At 33.4% G+C, this 24958-nt stretch overlaps 1 long non-coding RNA gene across 1 annotated transcript in view; it reads left to right on the top strand.

Annotated features, from left to right (window-relative positions):
- Window positions 1-24687, top strand: part of LOC129051310 (uncharacterized) — a 31421-nt gene extending 6734 nt beyond the window's left edge. The window contains exons 2-4 of the long non-coding RNA XR_008515473.2: window positions 11405-11574; window positions 12539-12615; window positions 24531-24687. This is a non-coding gene — a long non-coding RNA (uncharacterized LOC129051310). The remainder of the gene's footprint in view (window positions 1-11404; window positions 11575-12538; window positions 12616-24530) is intronic.
- The last annotated feature ends 271 nt before the right edge of the window (window positions 24688-24958 follow it).

Genomic DNA, 24958 nt, shown 5'->3' with positions numbered 1-24958 from the left:
TTCGCTCTTTTTTCAGTGCCTTATGGTGGCAGGTTAGAGAATGTAATTTTTGAGTATGAGAACTACTTTTATTGCATCACTTAGGAGATATGCATTCTTAAAGTATTTTCTAATTTATTTCTTCTTGGACCCATTGGTTATTTAATAGCATGTTGTTTAATTTCCACATAATTCTGAGATTCCCAAATTTTCCTATTGCTGATTTATTATTTTACTCAATTATTGTCTGAAAATATACTTTGTATTATTCCAATGTTTAAATTCATTGAGGTCTATTTTATGGCCTGGGATATGGTATTCCTGGATAATGTTGCGTGTGCACTTGAGAATCTACTGTTGTTACAGTGTTCCTTAAATATCTAATCAGTCTGGTTATGTTATAGTATTCTTCAAGTGTTGTATTTCTTTGTTGATCTTCTGCCTAGTCATTTTATCCATTTGTGAAAGTGAGTATCCAAGGCTGCAAGAAGTATGTTAAATTGTCTAATTAATCTTCATTTTTGGAGGTTTCTATGTCAATGGATTTTGAAGCCTTTCATCACACACATATATATGCTTATAATTATTTATTTTTGAGATATTGGTCCTTTTATTTTTCTGAAATCTCTCTTTACCTCTGTAACCCCTTTCGTTTCAAAGTCTATTTTTTTCTGATATTAATATAACAATTCCAGCTTTCTTGCGGTTACTGCCTGCATCATATAAGATTTCCATCCTTTTTTTCTATGAATTTTCATCTTCGGATCTAAAATGTGTCTCCTGCAGACAACATGTAGATGGATCTTGTTTAATTAATTTGTTTTTCCTCCAGTCTGACAATATTTCCTTCATTTGAGTATTTAAATTCATTTTCACTTGAGGTTACTAGTATAGTTAGATTTACATCCATCATTTTACTTCAGTTTTCTATATACCTTATGTCTTTTCATCCCTCTATTCCTCCTTTGCTGCTTTCTTTTGAATTAGGTATTTTTTATAAAACATTTAATTTAAATTTAATAATTTATCTATTTTTTTCAATGTTTCCCTTGTTAGTTTAGGGTTTACTGTATACATCTTAACAGAATCAATTTTAGATGCATAACAATTCTAGTGATCTATGTATATATAAATTTTTCTTTTGTTCACTTTTGTATACTTTGGCTCTTCTTCTGTTTGTGCTATTATTGCTGTACACATTACATCTATATATGCTATATACCCAATAATTTATTGTTATAACTGTTACTCGATGATATGGTTTGTTGTTCTGTCCTCTCCAAAGTTCATGTCGAAACTTAATTTCAATGTGACAGCATTAAGAGCTGGAACCTGTCCTCATGGATGGTATGAGTGTCTTATAGAAGGGCTGGAGGGAATTAGGACCCTTTGCCTTTTCATCCTTTTCACCATATGAAAATACAGCATTCATCCCCTCTGGAGGATGCAGTATTCAAGGCACCTGAGCAGACATCAAACCTGCCAGCAAATTGGTCTTAAGCTTCCAGCCTGCAGAACTATGAGAAATAAATTTCTTCTTTACAAATTTCTCAGTCCCTGGTATATATATGTATCAGCATGAACAGACTAACACACTTGACATAATTTTATATCTTAAAAAAAGAGATAAAAAGAAACATACTATGTATTTACAGCTTTTGTTATATTAACAGTCTTATTTATTATTTCAGGTCTTTTCATTTGTTCAGCATTTGAAACTTGTTCCTGACACCAGAAGGGCTCTTCTTAGCTGTCTTTTTCCTGGGTTATTCCTGGTAAACTAGCTGACCTTTGTTTCAAATCATATGTCTGTAATAAAGTGCCAGTCTCTCTTACTTGCTTTTTACCATCACTTCATTGTTGTTCAATGAAGTTGAAATTTCCTCAGACTCTTCTTTTGGGAAAAGCTTTACACTCTCTGCTGTATGTTCTGCCCCTTCCTTTGGGCAAAACTTCTGAACTTTGGCTCTGGTGATTGCAGCAAAGAGAGCAGCATTCTCCTCTCGGAGTGACAGCCCTACATTGAGACTGGGTCACTGGGATGAGAAGTAGCCGTTGGTAATCTCAGCCTGCGACTCCTGGAATGAGAACTTTGCCTTACAAACCAGAAAGAAGGCAATCAGGGCTCAGTGTTCTCAGTGTGTTGCACCCAAACAGTCCTCATTCCATGAATTAAAGCTGGTAGGAAGAAGTGACATCCTACTTCTTGGCCACATTCAACAAAAGCTTAAACTCAAGAACAGGTAGTGGCAGCAGGTGGGGGTAGAAATGAAAAATTCTAATGTACTGTTACTCCCAAAAAGATACTACAGCCTCTCAATAGGGTCTAGTAAAATTCCTGTGTTCTTGGCTACATTGCATTGAGTAGAGTTTATATCAAGATAGGCTGTGAGAAAGAGGTAAGAATGGGTTGTGGATCAAATGCAAAAAAACTCTCACTGTTCTTAGTGAGTTTCAGTAGATTTTCTTGAATAAATACTTCATTTTCTACGTACCATTATGACTTTTCAAGTGACATAGGTGATGGTTGTTTTATAATTTTCAACAATTTTATAAAAGATCCATGGAGCTCTTCACATTGCCATTCTAGAGGTGGAACATCTGCATTTATTTCTTATGCAAGGAAATTAAGGTTTTCTTTAATTTTTCTTCTTTCTTCTAAAATATGCATTGGAATCTCACTCTCTACAGCAAATTGGGTCTCAGTGTATTTCTTTCTCCAAGAGAAGTCTACAAGATATTCAAATAATTTTTGTTTTATATTGTTATCTTTGAAAGTTTGTTTTGTTGTTAAACAAAAGACAATAGGAAGATCAACATGAAACCCTGACATTCATTGTATGAATATTATCTTTTCATTCAGAAAGAGTTACAAAATATATTTGAGTGCTCATGAAGCTTTAAAAAGAAGTGGATTAAGTAATCAATCTCCCTAGACAGATAAAAAAGCACATGATATTTTGGTATTCCCCAACTTCTATTATTTGACTTTCATATTCTACCAAATAACTTTCAACGATTTGTCAACTTATTTGCACAGTCATTTGTATTTTATATTATTTCCATTATATATGATATAATGGAATTATATTATTTCTATTGTGCATGTGTTGAATGGACTTTAATATATAGAGTAGATGTTGACACACTCGAATTTGTAACAAAGTGAAAAATTACTTTGTCAGAAAAAAAGTATGTATCAAAATTCTGAAGTGCTTTGCCGTGTCTTCTAAAACAACATATAGAAAACGTTTTTTTCTCATTATTAAACATATGACTCGGAATACAGCAAAACTAATTGGGTATAAAGCAAACCTTTAAAAGAGAATAGTTTGATGAAAAATATAAGCATTCTTAGTTATACATAAGATCCCACAGAGCCAATTTAACTTTTTGTTTCAGATTTATGTCCCAATTTAAAACTTTTAGTTCTACTGTCTAAGCATTGTGGCTAAAAGTTTGAGATAATTAATTACTCCTGACATCCAACTTTTGTAATCATAGTAGGTGACATTCCTTTGAAAAAAATAACTTGAAAATTTTCTGGTAAATGTTATGTTTGTGTGTGGGTGTAGAGTTTCATTTTCAAAACAAGCTCTCACATATCAAAGTTAAGTGTTTCAGTTATATTGTAAGAGTATGTCCTTGGATGCTATGCTTATGCCAATATTTATACATGTTGAATATACTCAACTTTCATTTAACTTACATAGCCATAATGCTTAACTTTAATCAGAGATTCCTTACTAAGTCTGATGAATGTTGGTAGAAATTATGCTGAAAATAAAATGTTCGAATAGTTTTTAATAAAAGGATAAAAGGAAAGAAGCTAGCAGAAGAGCCAGCACCACAGAAAGGAAAGTCACATTCTGGATCCAAGCAACCTTTCCATGAGCAAAGAAGCAGCAAACTGCATTCATGAGACAGGGAGCAGAAGCAAGAGAGTGAAGAGGAAGTAGACTTGTTTTTGTTTCTGTTTTTTGTTTGTTTTCTCATGAGAAGAGTGTCCCAGTAGTAGAAATAAGTTCTATGAATGAGACCAGAAAGACATAGGTAGAATATCTGGACCCTCTGTATAGGATAGGTAGTTATTATATTGTGTATTCTGGAGGTAAGATTTATATAAATTCAAGCCTACAGTAGTATCAAGGCCTATTAAGCAAACATCCATTAGACAGCAAGAAAGACTAAGAGGCTTTCAAACTACAAGTGTCAATAGTTAAATGTGAAGCAAATATATAGACATTTGAAACTATGACAAAAAATAATATGAGAGGTTTATCATAATATAATATTTTGTTCTTCAGTTTAGTAATTATATAAAGCTACATACTAGTTTTTCAAAACTTAACCAATCCTTTTAATTTCTATGAAATTTCCTGCTATACTTGGGATAGAGTTTGGAGTGTAAACTCAGTTTGTAGGATTTTTTTTTTTAAATCATGAAACAACATAGCGATAAATTTAAGTAGTTTTGCCAGTTGTATCGTGTGTGATAAAAAGGCTTTATATTTCTGTTTCCTAAATCAGGGCATGACAGTACAAATCATAAATCAAGTATTCTTATGTCTGTTATATAATTATAGAAGAATAATGCCCAAACTTTTTTGAATGAGGGTATGTCGTGAGCATCAAAAGGGAAAAAAAAGTATGAAAATCCCTAAAAGTTTTAGTCTGGAGCGTCATATAGATTGTGCATTCTTTAGCTAACATTTTAAAACTAATATCTGAAATCACTTGCTTAACCCCTTTGAATAATATACTATTGCCCTTAAGAGAAATTTGGTAATCTACTAAAGGTCCTTTTCATATAGCCCTGACTTCTCTCTCCAGTCACGTGTGCTTACTGGTGTCTATGACCCAAACACACTAGTTGTCTCTCAATTTTGCTAAGATGTTCTGCATTGTTTCTTCTCACAGCTTTTATGTCTATTGCTGCTGCTTCAAGGCATACTTCTCTAATATTCATTAGCTACTGTTTATTATTTTGAATCAGTTTAATGGTTTATTTTCAAAGAGACAAGGGCAAATTTTGCTGCTCTATATTCCTATACTATTGTGGTCTTTTTATTAAAAATTCATCAGGCTAAAAATTGTTTGTGATTCCCATTTATTTACCTGCTAGATTCTAAATTCCATGAGGACTGGAAATGCAACCATTTTATTTACCTGTGTATCTCAAACTTTGTATTCTTCCTGTGAGATAGTCATGTATTTATTAAAATGAATGATTTTTTTATCTCTATAGACTGCATTACCAATACCTCTTGCACTATGAAATTTTCCTTAATTTCAAAAAAGCCAAACATTATTTTTTTATTTATATAGTTTGAAATTCTTTTCTGGCACTAATGTTTCACCTATAAAAGGACCTATTAAAATTTATTTAATAAGGGGAGGGATGAAATAATTATGCATTTTTTTGTTGAAAGCAGAGTTATGTCTGATACTTTAATTATGCTATCTAATTTAACCTTTCATAAATGCCCAGAATATGAAAATATCATCCATGATTTAAATACCAATTGCCAAAATTGACAGCCATGAAATGGAAGACTCAGGTTTGTCCTATGCCACATTTTCTCCTCTTTCCTTTTTGTCTTACTTAAGACCATCATCTTCCAAATTGTGGAGAAAGAAAACATTTCTATTTGTGATTGCTTCTGCTAGTTATTTCTGCAAAACAAACTGCTCAAATTCAGTGGCATGATGCAATAACCATTTTGTCATCCTCATATATTTTGGGGTCAGGGGGTTGAAAATGCAAAGTGGGGTGACATTTCTGTGGTCTACAGCATTTGGGGCCTCTGAGAAGTCCTAGATGTCTAGGAATGAATTAAACGTTGGACAGTGAAATCTTCTGAAAGCTTCTTCATTTACATGTTTGCCTTCTACATTGGTATGACTTAAAAGCTGGGCTCAAAATAATCTCTTAACCAGAGTGTCTGAATATTGCTTCTTCATGTAACTTGAGCTCCCTCCCAGCATGGAATCATACAGGTAGCTGTCCTGAGTGTTTCAGTTAATGGGTCAATGTATTGCCTTTAATAATCTTGCATCAGAAGTCACATAGAATTACTTTAATGCTCAGTTAGTTTACGCAATCACAGCCTGTCTGACTTTAGGAGGAAGAAACATGATGTCTACCCTTTGATGTGAGGACATTCAAAGTATTCGTGGCTATATTTTTAAAATGCCACAGTTATCTTCTTTTTAAAGAGATGCCATATCCTTCTTATCAGCAATAGAATCAGGATATGAAAATAGTTTTTATGCTACATATGCATTTTTATAATCATTCTTGTTATTATTATCTTTTTCAGAAAGGGTGATGGGGTAAGGATTATGTTTCATTCTTAAATCTTGTGCTCTATTAGTATTTTTATTTTTTGTCCATAATTGATTATGGCACAAAGGTAACTCAAAACTACAGTGTAGAAACATTAAAAATACAAGTTCTCATATCCAAGCTGTGGATAAGATATTCAAATATAAAAAATACTTTGAATTTGTTTTAAAAATTAAGTCTTCTTATTTTGTAAAAAGAACTAAGATAATTGTCCACTAATCACCCATTAAGTCTTCTCCTTAGTTGTCCTTCCACGAAGGATATTACCATCTATGATTAATTTGGATTCCAGAGGAAGAAAATATAGTTTGAGGAAAATTGACTGTGGAGCAATCTCAATGCTAACTACTATAAAATAGCGTATTACTTGAAAAATGAGGATATTGTATGAATTATCACTAGTCAATCGGTAGCAAAAACAAAATTTAAGTGATTGTAAATATGTCATATTTAAAACTATCTTGTAAAGATGATATATACAGAGATATTATATGTTACTAGCTTCCGGATTCAGAAAAATATCTACCTGGAATAGGTTTAAATTGGGTAATTGTAGTGTGTTTAATAATTTCAATACAAGGTAAAAACATTTTCTGTTGAAAATCAGTTTTAATATTTAGGTTTTATTTGTATTTTGAAAATTTAAGGACTCTTGAATATTCTCAATTAAATTGCAATTTAATGCAATTGTAGTTATACTCAGTAGTATAGTTACACTTGACTAAAGCCATTATAAAGGAGATGTAATCCCATACTGATGATCTTCACATTTCTTTGGGTTAAAGATCAGTTTATTTCAGTGAGATTACAGTTCAGGAGAAAGGTTATTGACTACATGTATCAATAGTGTGGTCTAAGCAACAGTTAGGAGTTTAGTTTGCATGTTTACTATTTTTGAGAGTACATCAATGTCATGAAATATATTTAAAATATCAATGTAATGAAATATATATTTAAAATATCAATGTAATGAAATATATTTAAAATTGTACATAATATATACATAATTATATATATATTTATTTTTTACAACAGTGTTTTTCCTTGGAGATGATTCAATCAAATTGCAGAAGAGACACTTCTAATTAGTTATTGGGAAGTACAAGCTAGGATTATTGTTTTCCTGAACGTTTGTGACTAGCAATGTTCTCTTACAGACATGGGGGTCAGGACACTTGGACCTTAAATTGGAAATGGTTAAAAAATTGTTATCCAAAGAATGACAATGGTTTGTTTGCCAAGACTTTTTGTTTCGTTGTGCTTTGTTTTTTTTTTTTTTTTTTGAGATGGAATCTTGCTCTGTCACCCAGACTTGAGTGCAGTGGCATGATTTTGGCTCACTGTAACCTCTGCCTCCTGGATTCAAGCAATTCTCCCGCCCTAGCTTCCTGAGTAGCTGGGATTACAGGCAACCGCCATCATGCCCAGCTAATTTTGTATTTGTAGTAGAGATGGTGTTTCACTATGTTGGTCAGGCTAGTCTTGAACTGCTGACCTCAATGAATCCATCTGCCTCAGCCTCCCAAAGTGCTGGGATTACAGGTGTGTGCCACCGCACCCAGCTACCAAGTCTTTTTGTGTTAGAATTGGTGTTAAATATATCTGGTGTTTTCATTGAAGGAAATACTTAAAAGCCATTTTAGGGGCTGGGTGTGGTGGCTCACGCCTGTAATCCCAGCACTTTGGGAGGTGGAGGCTGGCGGATCGCAAGGTCAGATCAAGAGCATCCTGGCTAACACGGTGAAACCCCGTCTCTACTAAAAATACAAAAAATTAGCCTGGCGTAGTGTCAGGAACCTGTTGTCCCAGCTACTCGGGGGCTGAGGCAAGAGAATGGCGTGAACCTGGGAGGCAGAGCTTGCAGTCCAGTCTGGGCGATAGAGCCAGACGCTGTCTTCAAAAAAAAAAAACAAAGCCATTTTAAGGTAAAATAAGCTTTCTCAGAACTATCACTGTACACATCTTCCTGTTTCTCTGATCCCTGTTCTCTCCTTTAGTTTTAACCTTTTGTAATAGCTCTTTATGCATCTTCTCCTTCTGGGGTCATTGGAGATGAGTTCTGTCTTATTGATGTCTGTTACCACTAAGTACTTCTTATCCCTAAACAGGTAGTTTGCTTTTAAGACCACCCAGACACAGACAATTCTTAAATAAAATTCAAGCATGTGCTACTTTTCTCTACTGTACACTCATAAACTTCAAACAATTCCCTCTTCTGTCCGCATCTTCCAATAAGGATATAGACTTAGAACTTTAAAAATCAGTGGATAACCACTCTTTACTGCAAGAGTGGAATACTATATTGGACGATGATTTGGGCAAGATCACCTAAACAGAATGGATAACTTTAACTCTACCCTGTCGGTAAGTACTCACTGTGCACTCTCCTAGTAGTGTCTATTTGATAGAGAAAAGTATTAGAAGAAAAATGAACAACTTCATTGTCATGATTTCTAATATGTCATCATAAATATGAGGTCCTTCATTTCTGTTAAGTGGAAAACCAATGATGATACTGCTTAAAGAAAGATCTGTCCATGTTCATCTATATCAACAAACTTTCAGGCATTGTGCATTGGCAAATGCTGTTATTTCTGTCTTTGCCTGTGTTTAACAATGTCAGGTGATTCTACTTCTTCCCAGACAGCATATTCTATAAAATTCTCAATGACATATTTGATACTCTGGAAAGATATTTTTATTCTTCACAGGGTAGAACATGCATTACAAATTCTGTAATCAGTAAAATACGTGCAATGAAACGGTTTCAATTTCATGTATGAATAATTTTTTGATGGTTATATAATCTAAAATATTTGTATTTCAATTAGTGTTTTACTTAATACTTTGTATTACTCCCTTTTAATCAATCAAAAAGGAGACATTACCTGTCCAATGGAAGTTTGGCTATGTATTACCCATTGGAGACTACATTAAGGAATTCACTAGGCAATGAGTTCTAGGTGTTAAAAGGGGCATTAATTTAAAAAAGAATATTAAAGATGCGAAATTTTTAAACCCTCAGTCTTAGATATTTCAGGATTGGTACTGGTAAACTAAAAGACATGAATAAAAAGTTTAAAGAAGAAAATACTGTGTTGATTGAACAGTATTTACTTTTTCCCAAATGACTAAGCTTTCAAATCAGAGACTAATCATGAAGAACCACATGACTTATTTTTAAATTAAAAACCAGATGGAAATATATTTTTTCTGGTTGTGAAGAGAGTTTTATTCTAAAAGGAAAAAATGTCTATGAAGCAAAAAAATAAAGAAAACATATGCTCTCTTATGTTTGCTCAAGCAGAATTTACCTCTGCAACTCATATAATTGGTGCTATAATTATGTACAGATATTTTGATACTTCAAAGAATCTATAAAATTCCCTAAATGAAAATTATTGTAGATTAAACATGATCTTAATGATCAAGACAGCTTTTTGTGTTTATAAGCAAGTTAGATTATATTGCTTATGAAAGTTAATTTCTTATATTTTTATTCCATGGATCATGCAAAAAATCATGCTAGACAATGAAAAGATATCGTGTTTTCTTCTTTTTGCCTTATCATTTTTTTTCTGTGCTTAATTCTGCCTTTGCTATATAGTTTGGAAATATAAAGAATTACAAGAATTGCTCAGATGTCTTTTTCAAACCTCCAGGTTGCCAATATATTCACCTCATCACTCTTACCTGATTACCACACATTCCTCTGTGATCCTACTGAGCAGTATGTTTATTGTAAAATCTAACAGACCACCCAACTATGGTTTGCAACATCAAACTATATGCTTCTTGTACACAATATATTAGAAAATTGGGTTTTTGTATATCAGTGTAGAAATATATTTCATACATATTTGAGGCATACTGTTATATTTTTAAATAAGTAATATTTTATTTAATTGAACCAACATGATTTTTACTATGATGTAATTACTGACTGACCATCAAGTCTACAGACAGCCTCTACCAGAATCAAGATACACATAGGTAATCTATTTGGAATATTTTTTGAAATCAGGGGTGCTCAATTTGATCCACTCAGATTACCTTAACTAGTATACATGTATCGGTCATTGGCATACTTTTTAAAATGAGATATAAAATTATACAAAGATCTATAAGTTCTCTACAACATCTTTTCCTAGCAGCATTTTACAGCAGACAGAGGAGGTTGCCAGTAGGTAGACAAAATGAAAAACAGAAACACTTCTTTTTAAGCATACTTTTTTTTACATGTCATAACATGAATCTACTATCATTTTTTTTACTTTCATATTCTGAAAAATGTTAAAATTGGTTATTACCACTGTTTCTCTGTTCTTTCCTAATCATGTCCTTTTTCTCTATCGTCAGCATTTTAAAAAACATTCTTGATCGCTAACACCTTTCTAGAAAATTCTGCTGACAAATTAAGTGGCAGCTAGAACAAGAGGAGATATAAAGAATTGTTGATAATGAAAACAATGAAGTATATAGTTGGCATGGGCAAGTTGCATGTTGACAATGTATCATTGCATAAATGTTTGAAATTTTTTTTATAAAGTAATTGTCATCAAGATTGAAGCTATTGAATATATTTCCTGTATAACATTTTATATAAAATAGATTTATATTGCTTTGAGCTGATACAAAATAGATTTATATTGCTTTGAGCTGAGCAGATATTTGCAATGAAATTGTGCTTGGTTAGAGATGCTGTGCCCATATTATTTTAATTTTTTCTACTAAATGTCATTGGCAAAAATGTATCTAATACCTTATCTCTCTCCTCTTCTCTTTCCCCAAATCACATACAACTGAAAGTTGCTAGATGTTAACAGTTCTGGTAAAGTAGTCTTCTAAAATACTTTTTCATTTATTTCTAGAGAGAAAAATGTACAAAAATTCAGGACAGATTTTTCTTCAAGGTATCAAGAGTAGACGATACATATATATTTTTTCCAATAAATTTCTAAAGCTATATTTTAGAATTCAGAAAAGAAATATTTGCATTAAGACCATTATTCCCTTAAATTTTTAGAGGATTCTGTTTGACTTTGGCATGAATAAAGTCCATTCTCTTATTTGCAGTGCTATTAGATATGAGGAGTTTTAGCAGAGATCCTGGAACAACTGCTGCCTATCACGGTGTGAAATCAATGACATGGAGTCCTGTAGAAACTATTTACTTTGCTATATCTACTCAATATATGTATATACAAACAAGATCTTTGGCACTGGCTGGAAATCCACAGCAAGAGGTACACCAGGAAGCATCAAAAACTATTAAGTATATACAAAAATAGTTTAATGCGTACCTCAGTTAGCAATGTTAACAGAGTTTGTGTCCCACAACCATTAGATTTTGCTACCCACTATTATCAGACCAAATTAAAGTAATATGAACACTCCACTCAAGGACAGTATCATTGCAAATATCTGCTCATTTCAAAGCAATATAAATATGTTTTATACAAAATGGCACATAGTAAATGTATTTGATAGATTAAATCTTGATGCCAATTACTTCATAAAGGAGCAGATGTTGTCAAATATTTATGTAATGATGTATCATCAACATGCAGCTTATGTCCCTTTAACATAGTAAATGCTTTCTTCTGAGAGAAAAGGGCCCTTGATTCTTCTATTTACTCATTCTTGCTGGAAAATTTTGCAAATATAGGAAGAAAAATGAATCTAATTTTCTTTTTTTTTTGACGGCATTTTGATTTTGTTGCCCAGCTTGGAGTGCAATGGTACAGTATTGGCTCACTGCAACCTCTGCCTCCTGGGTTCAAGCGATTCTCCTTCCTCAGCCTCCCAAGTAGCTGGGATTATAGGTATGCGCTAGCACTCCTGACTAATTTTGTGTTTTTAGTACAGACGGGGTTTCTCCGTGTTGGTCAGTCTAGTCTCAATCTCCTGAACTCAGGTGATCGCTGCCTCGGCCTCCCAAAGTGCTGGGATTACAGGTGTGAGCCACTGTGCCCCGCCAAACCTAACAAATTTTTAGAACCTCTTTCATGCAAGCCAGACATTGTCCTAAGCATTTTAGAGACACTATCTCATGTATGTGTTTGAAAAAGTTATCTCTATGAAAGCTAATGTTTCTAAACTGTGAAAGATACCTTATTTGCTGCTTTAGATTCATGTGCCATTTTTTCCCATTACCTTTTTTAATGTACATTGTGTCTTCTGCGTCCTCTGACTCCTGATTGGCCTCAGCTCATGGTGAACCTGTAACAGGAGCTGCGAAGGATGAAGAGTTAGACCAATATACTAATCCATCTTACCTCTTCCCTGTAAGTAGCTACATCTTTAACCACTGATTCAAACAAAACACAGACTGTACAGGATGTTTTACTTCTGATTATGAGTAATGCACCTTCTCCTTCAGATGTGCTTGTGGTAAGGAAATGGCTGCTAGAAAGTGACAGGTTACTTCACTATCCTTTGTGGTGTCTCTACCCCAACCCTAATCCATCCATTTGTAAATTAACCCTTCAGGAATTATACTAGTCTCCATGTTCTATGTGTACTGCTTATGAACTGACATCTGTGTAAACTATTGAGAATTCAAGAAGCTTAACTCAAACATTGTTTGGACATCTTATGGAAATAGAGGGTGTGTCTCCACATTTCCATGAATATTAAGAATGATGACTTTTACTCTGTTGATTTTTAGCTTCTGTAAAGGTAATTTTTATTTTTGTATACTTATTTTTATCATATGACTATTAATGGCTCCCAGGTAATGTGGACTAAAAGGGCTTTCTTAGTTTATGCACACTCATGGAAACACATACACAGATATGTATGCACACACGTGAGACATTTGCAATTGTAAAACCTACTACGGAATGAAAAGGAAAGGGCATAGGCAAAATGCCATGGCTTACCTACAACTACAATTTGGATATTAGATATTTATCTTTTGTTCTTTCTTCATAGAATTGCCTTGACTACTCAGGCTTTTAGAGGCTCCAAATGAATTTTAGAATCGTCTTTTTTTTTTTTCTAATTCTGTGAAAAATGATATTCATAGTTTCATAGGGATAGCATTGAATCTGTAGATTGCTTTGGACAATATGGCCATTTTAACAATACTGACTGATTCTTCCAATTCATAAGCATGGAATAATTTTGCATTTGTGTCATATATGAGTTCTTTTACCAGTGTTTTACAGTTTTTAGAGATCTTTTGCCTCCTTGGTTAGATGTATTTCTAGGTATTTTAATTTTTGTAACTATTTTAAATGAGATTATGTTCTTGTTCTCAATCTTAGCTTGAACGTTATTGGGGTACACAAATGTGACAGATTTTTGTACATTGGTTTTGTATCCTGAAGCTTTCCTGAAATAATTTATCAGTTCAGGAGCCTTTTGTAGGAGTCTTTAGGTGTAGAATAATATCAGGTGAAGAGAGAGAGTTTGACTTCTTTTTCTATTTGGATGCCTTTTTTTTTTTTTTTTTCTCTTGCTGATTCCTCTGGCTAGCACTTTCAGAACTATGTTGAATAGGAGTGGTGAGAGTGGCCATCCATAATTTGTTACAGCTCTTAAGGGAATGCTTCCAGTTTTTGCCTGTTCGGTATGATGTCAGCCATGGGTTTGTCATAGATGGCTGTTATTAAGGAGCATGTTCCTTTAATATCTAGTGTCTTGAGAATTTTTATCATAAACAGATGTTGGATTTTATTAAAATATTTTTCTGCATCTCTTGAGATGGTCATGTTTTTTTGTTTTAAATTCTGTTTATGTGGTAAATCACATTTATTAAATCCCGGATGTTGAACCAACCTTGAATCCCAGGAATGAAGCCTACTTAATCTTGGTGAATTAACTGATGTGCTATTGAATTTGGTTTCCTAGTAATTTGTTGAAGATTTTTGCATCTCTATTAATCAGAGATATTGGCCTGTAGTTTTCTTTGTTGTTGTGTCTTTGCCAGGCATTGATATTAGGGTGATGCTGGCTTTGTAAAATGACTTGGGGGGGAGATCCTTTCTTCTTAATTTTTTGAAATAGTTTCAGTAGAATTTGTAACAACTCTTCTACATACATCTGGTAGAATTTGGCTGTGAATCCAGTTAGTCTAGAGTTGTTTTGATTAGCAGGTTGTTTTTTTTTTTAAATCACTGATTCAATTTCAGAACTCAATATTGGTCTGTTCAGTGTTTCAATATCTTTCCCATTCAATTTTTAAAGATTGCATGTTCTCAGGAATTTATTTCTTCTAGATTTTCTAGTTTTTGTGCATAGAGGTGCTTATAATAGTCTCTGAGGATCTTTTGTATTTCTGTGTGATTGGTTGTAATGTCACCTCTCATTTCTCTTTGTACCTAATTAGACCTTCCCTCTGTTCTGTTAATCTAGCTAGTGGTCTAACAATCTTGTTTATATTTTCAAAAAATAAACTTTTGGTTTTGTTAATTCTTTGTATGGGTTTTGGGGTCTCAATTTCATTCAGCTCCACAATGATTTTAGTTACTGCTTCTCTTCTGCCAGCTTTGGAGTTAGCTTGTTATTGTTTTTCTAGTTCCTCTGGATGTGATGTTAGATCATTAGTTTGCAATCTTCCTAAATTTTTGAGGTAGGTGTTTAGCTATAAACTTTCCTCTTCACACTGCTTTCACCATATCCCAGAAATTTTAATATGTTTTGTCTCTCTTCACTTGTTTCAAAGAATATTTTTCACTTCTGCCTATATTTTGTTGTTTGCTTGAAAGTTATTCAGGAGCAAGTTGTTTAATTTCCTTGCAATTTTGTGATTTTAAGATATTTTCTTGGCATTGATTTATATTTTTTCCTCTGTGTTCTGAGAATGTGGTTGGTATGACTTCTATATATTTTTTAAATTTATTGAGACCTGCTTTATGGCTGAGCATGTGGTCCATCTTGAAATATGTTCTATATACAGATGAGAAAAATGTGTATTTTGTCATTGATGAATGGGAAATTCTGTAGATGTCTATTAGGTCCAGCTGACCAAATGTGAAGCTTAAGTCCAGAATTTCTTTGTTAGTTTTCTGCCTTGATGATTTGTCTAATAGTGCTGGTGAGTTGTTGAAGTTCCCCACAATTATTGTGTGGGCTGTTTAGGGCTCCTTGTAGATCTAGAAGTATGTGTTTTATGAATATGGGTGCTCCAATGTTGGGTGCAAATATAATTAAGATAGCTTAGTCTTCTTGTTGAATTGAACCCTTTATCATTATGTAATGCCTTTCTTTGCTCTTTTTTACTGTTACTGGTTTGAAGTCTTTTTTCTGATATAGGAATAGTGACTCCTGCACTTTTGTATTTTCTGTGTGTGGTAGATCTTTCTCAAACCCTTTACTTGGAGCTTATGGATGCCATTGCATGTGAGATGGGTCTCTTGAAGACATCAGATAGACAGGTCTTGGGTTTTCTTTTTTTTTAACATTGATCATATTTTAGAAAGGTATGGAGAAAAGTTGTCTTCCTGAGAAATGTCATACTTTAGTAAGTAACAGCTTGAGATTCACATCACAGAATTTGCCTTTGAGGTTGAGCAATAATAACCTTTTTTTGACTAGGCTTGTAGCTTCTCTAAAATTTCAGAATCTGGCCGGGCGTGATGACTCGCGCCTGTAATCCCAGCATTTTGGGAGGCCGTGGCAGGTGGATCACGAGGTCAGGAGATCGAGACCATCCTGGCTAACACGGTGAAACCTCGTCTACTAAAAGCACACAAAAAAATTAGCCGGGCATGGTGGCGGGTGCCTGCAGTCCCAGCTACTCAGGAGGCTGGGGCAGGAGAATGGTGTGAACCTGGGAGGCGTAGCTTGCAGTGAGCCGAGACTGCACCACTGCACTCCAGCCTGGGCGACAGAGCAACTCTCCACCTCAGAAAAAAAAAAAAAAAGGAATTATCACTAAATTTTTTTAATGTTTTACTTATACAAAGATGCATAGCATATAATGTACAAGTAATAAAATATTAGTTCCCTTTTCAGGGGGAGTTTTTGTTAATTTTTGCCTGACTCTTAAATCCATAGATAACTGACTGCAATTAGCAAATGAATAGAGTTTCAATATGAATATTGGTTACTATTTTTATATACGTTAATGGTAAGATAAAGGTAAAATTAAAACCTTTACTTGTTCACCAATGATACAATCACTGTTCTGAGAATCATAATTTTTTAATACAAGGATAATATGTCTGTGTATGTTGGGGTGGTTCACAATATAATGGTTACAGATGTAATTTAAAAAATAATTTGCATTATTAACATACTTTTGTTCATTGTTTATTTTTACTTTTATTAATTACTTTTATTCTACACAATCAACAAAATATTAAATCGAACCCTGATATGTGGTGTTAATTTTCATGCTGTAAATTCTCTCTTCATGACTGAATTACAAGCTACAACCTGAGGACACTAATAGGAAGTTGGAGAGATGCACATTAGCTTGCCATTATATAGTGTTGCCATGATACAAACATCTATGTAAATATTTTCGGTAGCATAAATCACAGCAAAATATAGCAAAATACTTGGGAAGTGATGAATTTAAGTAATTTATTTTCCTTATTTTTAATATAATTTAATTATAAATTAAAATGTTTATTTTAAATAATTTCTGTGTCTAAAAATGACCTCAAAATATTTCCAAAAATTTAATAGTCAGATCTCATAAGTTGATATGAGATAGCTCTCAAACACAATTGTGTATAACTAAAATGTCTAGAATTAATAGCTAGTTTTAGAGTCAGGAAATAAAATGATGTGGTCAGAATTTTATTTCTCTCATCTAGGGAAGAGCTAAGATTTAATCTTACGTCTAGATTGGGTCACATGTTCATATCTGGACAAATTAATTACAACCATCCAGTTAGAATACACTAGTCAGAACTGGGTCATGGACAACTTCTACAATTTGCAGATTTATCAGGTTCACCTAAACCTCATTGATTCAAACTTAGAAACATTATTCCATCAAAGAAAATTGACAAAAAGAACTGCTAAATATTTACTGCATACTCTTTCCAAAAATATACACCTACAGTATAAAATACTAACTAGTAGTGAGAATATATTCATTGAAAATTTACTATATTTCAAACATTGTGCTTAAAATTTTACATATTATCTCATTTGATAAAATAAGACAACTTTATCAATATTATTATTTCTCTTCATTTTAAATATGAGTAAGTCTCTAGTTATATCTTTCTATTTAAGATCATATATGGAAAGTATTAGGAAGGTGCAAAAGCAATTGTGGTTTTGCCACTAAAAACAATGGCAGATTACTTTTACTTTGTAATGGTAGATTATAATATATGTTAAAATCTGTATTCCAATCTTGACTCCAAAACTTACATTTTACATATAGAATGCAACACACTTAGTGAACCCCACATTCTCATCAAAAGTCCATTCACTTTTGTTCATGGCACTTTTGATCATAGTTTCATAGAATATTTTAGCTGCAGAACAAAGCTACCCATTGCCTAGAACATGAAAATAAGTGAGAGGTACTATCAATCTATGATAAAAACTGTAGAACAGGGTTCTAATATATGAAGAATGTCTTCTTTAGGAGATCAATAAATAGTAAGTTGATTAGACAAAAACGTGATTGACTATGTTTCAATAATGAAAAAAGAAAGAGAAGACTAGAGTGGCAAGTAATAAGCTGAAGCTGGGGACACATGAAAAATTAGTAGAAAAAAACTTATCAAAAGAAAAAGTTGCAAATGCCTTTATTTTTGTTTATTTTAGGTCTATCTGGCTTGATGAAGTTTTTCTTCCCAAATCCATATATTCCAGGTAGATAGTGAACTTCATTAGATTTGCTTCCAATAGTTTGTAGTCACTGTTTAATTGGGGATTTTTCTGCTACTCCAAATATATGGAATCCCAGTCATCTCTAAGTGTCTTTTTTAAAAATGAATTTGCCAATATTTTATAGGTAATACAAGTCCAAAATAGTAAAATTATCCAATAAAGGCAAGCCAACTAATCAATTAATCTGAAAATAAAATTGTCACCTGAAATTCTACTATGTAGCGGTCATTGCTGTTAAACATTCGGGCCCTCCACTGTTGTGGGGCCTATTTAGTTCTATACACTTTCTGATACTCTCAACTGTGTCACTATAACATATATCCCTTGTCCCGAACACCAAGTCTTTTTCTTATTCTTCTACTCGCTCAAATTCTGAAAATTAGAACCAACATTGTCTGAAGGAAGAACTTGGGGCTGGGAATTAGGATCCTATCAATGAAAATGATGTAATCTAAAGGTCACTGGATATCTTTAGGTATTTATTAACATAGATGAAATATGGCTAGCAACATAGTTAGAAGTAGAAGATATCGTGAACAGAAAATAAGAAGATAAAATTATCTAAAATACGAAGTATAAAAAAAAATCAAGGACATCGGAAGTCAGCCTGGGGGAGCAAAGTTTATCTTTTAAATAATAATTTTCTTTCTTTTAATAATACATTCTTTAGAAATTATAAGGCTAGGTATTAAAATTTGTGATACCAGTGTGCTGAAATTATGTCTACTCATTGGATATTCTCACTTTTATCTTTTCAATTTATCTTTTAGAAAAATTACTTGTCCCTGTTTAAATGTATATTCATTGCAATATAAAATACATAAATAAAATGATATAGTAGGCTGAATACTTTAAAAAAAAACTTAAATTCTAACATTCTGTAGTTCTTCCACATCTCATTTGTAAAACAAGTAATTGATTTTTAAATTAATGCCCCCATAAATAGGTTACATTTATTTTTAAATTTGCCCTCCAGAGAAAAGAGTTGTAGCATTTTATTTTCAACATATAAAATCAATCTAGATATTGAAATAACCTTGTCATTGGCAGATATTCTAACGGATGATCTAACCACTAATTTTTGCCTATGATTTATAGCAATTTTTTATTTGAATCTATAGGATGTAAATATTTTTACGCTGAACATGTCACCAAATAGTACAATACTTTAAGCTAAAAGTAGCTAGGAAATACATAGGACTCTTAAGGTGTTTGAAACAAAGATTTTATGAGGCTTACCATCTGCTGAAAGAAAAAAAATCATTTCTTCATTTCCGATAATGTCAGAATAGATAGGCCATTGTTGCACACACAACTGAGTCTGACTGTAAGAATGAATTATCCCAAGTGAAATCCTCTAAATGCTTACTTGACACCATAGGATGAAAATTTGCAAGCAAGAAAAGTTGAAAAGCAAGCCTTGGGGGAAGGAACAGGGTATCAACATCACAATGAAATCTGCATTTGCCATTTTAAGTAGGATCCTGTAGCAGGACTTAGAGAAGCCTGCTGTGTTTAAAAATGATCTTTTGCCCTTGTGTGTATATGTTTCAGCATTGAAATAATCAGTCCTCTTTCAAATGTAATTTGATAGCATAAAGTAGCACAACTTTTGAAGCTAAGCTTTTCCTTTTCCTTGCGCACTTAGAAATTTTTTCACTTGTATTTGATAGCCTAGACCAATTGACTTAAAATTCCCTGCCTGATATTGTAAAGAATTTACTTCTATTTATGCCTTTTAACACATAAAATGTTCTAAACTGTCACCTCTAGTTATGGTAGCATGTAGGCAATGAAACCTAACAGGACATCTGACTAAACTAGATGTGACATGTTAGTATCACAATACATCAAATTTGATATAATGCCCTTTTTTCACTTTATATTATAAAATGTTTGATTTTGCTTTTTCATATTTTTTGCTTTTCTTTTTAGATACAGTAATATATAAAAATATCAAGTTTTAAAATTTAGTGAACCCAAGACCTCACGCTTTGAAGTAATTAACAAATGAGACATGTCTTTGCCTTTGCATATGCATTTAAACATATTAATAAAATCATGTTGGAGGGCTTGATTTACACAGCATCTTTTAGATATTCAGAGGTTACTTTGGAGTAGCCTATACTTTTGACCTTTAGCAGTGTTCTTGCAAACCAGTCATTCAATTCTACTGGAATGAGATTAAAACAATCCAAGTATGGCTGTGTATTCATATGCTTCTCCTTGTGTCGCTCTCCCCTCCCACCACCCAAGGCTCTGGAAAGAAATGTTTGTTTTTGTTCTCCAGACTCCTTATATAGGTCTAATCTATTACTCTCTATTCACCAATGTCTGTATATTATAGTGACTAATTTCTTAATTCCTCTACCGAGACTCTTCTGCAAAATTCTTGAGAAAATGAATTCATTAAGTCTTCTTACATTCTGGTTGCAGTTTATGGTTGGCCCTTAGATTTTGGGATTCAAGTCTACAATTCACAGCCTAGAGAGACAAACATGATAGCAGTTGTTTTCTTTTGGATAAAGGAGTTAAAGATTTCTTCCATATAAACAGTTGGGGAAAAAGCAGACATTTTTATTAGGCCCTATTTAAGAGTTTATTGACTCTGTTTAACAAAATCATTAAAAACTTCAAAAAAAAAGCACAGACAGTGTGGAAGTAACTTTCAATGCTCAACATTGAACATTGAAACTTGAACATTAAAGCTTGAACATTGGCTTACAAACACCCAACAGAACAATTAATATATGTATATAACTTTGTATGAATTTACTGCCAACTTGTAGATTTTTCTTTGTAGAAAAGAAAACATGAAAGATTAACATATTATTTTATAGGCCGTTAACAAGTGCTGTATTTTATCTAGCAGTCTTATTTTAACATTTCTCCCTACATTGTCTTTCTTTATATGCCAGTTCCACAAAATGTATTTTAAACCAGTTTTACCTTCTTTTTGGTTCCCTCATTAATGAGTTGTATATAGTCTTATAATACGTTTATCCTAGGTTTGTGTGAGAATCATCTTGTTAATATTGAACTTCTAACTTTTGGTTATGTCCCAGATAACAGAGGAAAAGAAATGATTGTACTTGAAGCATTTTTTTATTCCAATTAATCTCCATAATACATCTATTAAATTTAGCTCAAGTTATATTTGTGGAATGACTACTTATACAGTTAATGTGATAGCACCTGAAAGGGTAAAGGTTTCCTTGTCCCCCTTGCAGGGCATGTGACAGAGGAAGTGGCTTGCTTCAGTGACCTGCTGCTCAAACCTCTCGGGGAGGATACAGATGGGCAGGCTGTGGGGCTCCGACCCCACGGCAGTGTCCAGGGGTGAATGTTTACAGCTCCTGAAGCCCCAGTGGGCAAGTGTTACAGGGTGCTCTTTTAGTTTTGCCGTCTATAGGCTTGTGTTAACCACCTCAATTATACCCCCTACTTTCTTGAAAGGACAGAGGGCTTTTCTGTACCCCAGGTTCTTGCCTTGATGTACTGGAAGAATTGGCGCACACCTGGGCTTGGAGAATGAGTGCAAGGTTTTATTTAGTGGCAGTCTCTCTCAGCAGATGAGGAAGCCAGAAGGGAGATGGTTTTTCCCTGATGTGGGGCTGTGGAGCTTCTCCAACTGCTGTGGCCAAATTCTGCATCATTCTGCTGGCCGATGGCCTGCTGGACTGCCGGTATCTTCTACCTGCATGCTCCTCTTGACATCCTCTCGATGTCTAGCCGTTTGTGTGTCTGCCTGCTAGGGTCTCAGAGATTTTTATAGACACAGGATGGGGGCATAGCAGCCAAGAGTGGTCTTAGGAAATGCAACATTTGGGCAGAAGGCAGGTGAAGCCCTAGGCAGGGACCATGCCCTCCTTTACCCAGCACTTCCCTTCCCCACTTCCGTATCATTTAAAGGGATCATGCCCTTCCCTTCCCAGCACACCCACATCACAGCTACTCATAAAGAGTGTCTACCATCTGGTCGCTTCACTCCAAGAGATCCATATAAGAAATGTAAAAGAAGATATACAAGATAATAAATGATAAACATTTATAGATAGATAAAATGGATAAGAAAGGTGAAAGGCTGTAGAAACTGATTAAATAAAAATAACTTTTATCTACAAATTCAGAGAATACACCATTCCTACTAAAAATTAAGTACATATTCAACTTATGTTAAAAATGACACTGTAACCACTCTTCTACGATGAAATCAACTTTTCTGTCAAATTTAAAGGATGCTACTATACAGCATTTCTCACTAACCATATTTTTTCAACTTTTTTCTATTCTAACAACCCTTTAATTTTCTCAATATTCTTGGTCGATGCCTCTTACTTAATGCACCAAGCATTCAACAGTCAGCTACTTGGAATGTGACTGACATGGTGGATATGGATGTTTCCGCTGCCATTAAGGACATCAATTGTAACTGAACAGTAACCACAGACAAAAAGCCTTATGAGAAAATAACTGGTTCTCCACAATTTAACACTCTCAGTAAAAACAAGCCATGATTTCATAATGTAACATTCTTTATTTTGGTATAAATATGAAAAAAATCAGATTCATAATACATTGGTCTTGAATTTTTTTTACTCATGAAGAAGAATTTTATCAGGAATGGTCACCACTTCTACTGCCTCAGCTATTAGGCATCATTTCAGATGCAAAATTGTTTCTTAAACGAGGTTTTATATTGATCTCCCATTATACTCAAGCACTCCCTAACATAAAAAACTCACAAGTACATAGTAAGTTTGAAGATAACAGATTTATAATTTTGATTTTCAGTAGAAAGTACTTTATCCTAATTTACTTAGAAGAGAATAGCATATTTAGAAATGAAAACTAGTTTTCACTTTTTAATGCAACCTAGTTTTCACTTTTTAATGCAACTAGTTAAAAATAGTTAACTGACTCTCATAAGGGAAAGGTATTTTGTAGTACTTAAGACAAAAATGATATACTTGAAAATGTTGCAGATACACTTTAAAGTTGACAAAGTATTCTCAGCCATTTTAAGTTATAATCTGTCAAAGACAAAATTATGCCACTACAGAGGATCCAAGATGATAGGTCTGATCTGTCAGTCATCAAGGTTTATAACAAATAGTATAGATTGAAGCAGATCAAGCATGAAGTCCAAGAAAATCATCTAATGCTCTATTGTGTTGGCAAATTCCAAAGGTTTGGAGATTATAAAATTAGAAACTGGCTAGTGAATAGTTTGAGAGACAGTGGGCTCATCAATGGAGACATGACATAAATAACAGAATTACTTTACAAAAGGAAAATGGACATTTTTCAGAGACTATCCCACCTATAATTGCTTTAATCAGTGCACAAATGACTTCCTAAGATGACAGGTATCAATCTTTCATCAACCTTTCTCTGCAGTGATGCATAGAACAGATGGTGTTAAGGTATCCAATGGAAGTGTTAAGGTCAATAACATAGGACTTATAATAATATAAAATCACTGCAATACTTATTCCACTGTTAGAAAAAAAAGATAACAAAAAATAACATACCAGATTACTGGCATTGAGGTTGAGCATGACTTTGCAGAAGTGACCAGGGCCTAAAATATGCGGCTCATTTATTTCAGTGGGTATTTATGAAGCCACAACTCTGTTCATATATTAGACAAGGTGTTGGACAAAAAAGAATGAGAAAAAGAGAGGTGTGGTCCCTCCCTGCTGTCACAGAGTTTACTCAAGTAACGTGTACTCAAGCAAGTAAGCAACATAGCATATTGCAATAGTGCTTCAATAGGAAAATACAAGTTAACTGCAGCAGCACATTTAGGAGAAAACAATTTTCCAGGAAAGATTTTTGGAGACATAGTTATTACAGGAGTAGTTACTCATCATACTTAATACATATATACATTTATAATAGGTTGTACTTCTGTATACTACAATTCAAATTTGTCAACTTATTTTTTTAATCTATACGAGTTTATTTTCTTTAGTCTATATGAGTTTATCTTACCCCATTACTCCCACTATTTAAAAAAAGAAGAAACATACACACATATGCATATACACATCTATATGTATATGATAACTCAGTCTCTACTGATTTAAAAATAGTTAATACTAATCAATTCAAATGTTCTCTCAAAGTCAACCAAAATTAATAGCCCCTGCTCAGAAATCATACATAAATCTAAAGTCTTCACACTTATGCGGTACCTTCATGAATTTTTGTTCAGGGAAATCAATATTTTATGCCAAAAATAGAATGCTTCTTAGAAAATAATTGAAAGAAGGAAATTCATTGTAAAACAGAAGAGTAGCAGTTGATTGAGACAGATTGTTGTATGCATGAGTTAAAATGCTTAATTGTGTTTGGATCCTATATCAGAACTAATTTCCTCTCTTTTTAGGTTAGCACTGAGGTGAATCCCTTGATGATAAAGCCATATCATCACCTGTTTTACTCTAAACAAAGAGATTTATAAAAATGGTAAACCTGATTATATTTCATAGTATTAAGAAAGATTCTTGTGTAAGATTGTTATTAATTTTTACAATGCTCCTAATGTCAGCTGAGGTAAAATCAATTAGAACAACCATATCTTAGGAAAACAGAGTCAATGAGCAAAGATTATCACATATTTAAAGGAAGTAAGAGCAGATGAAAGCTGTTCCTGAGGAACGAAGTAAAGAGAGTTTGAGACAGTGGAAGATGGAACAGGAGGACAAAAATAAGATAAAATGGTGACATCGCTCAAAATCGTTTGGAAGAGTCATTTACACACTATGGATGAATAGCAATTTATTCCTGGAAAATCCTTGTTGCCCAGGTTGTGCA

This window comes from Pongo abelii, chromosome 19 (genome assembly GCF_028885655.2).
Source record: "Pongo abelii isolate AG06213 chromosome 19, NHGRI_mPonAbe1-v2.0_pri, whole genome shotgun sequence".
In the NCBI taxonomy this organism is placed as follows: Eukaryota; Metazoa; Chordata; class Mammalia; order Primates; family Hominidae; genus Pongo; species Pongo abelii.
Note: the sequence above shows the minus strand (reverse complement) of the source record. Positions and strands in the feature narration are given on the sequence as shown.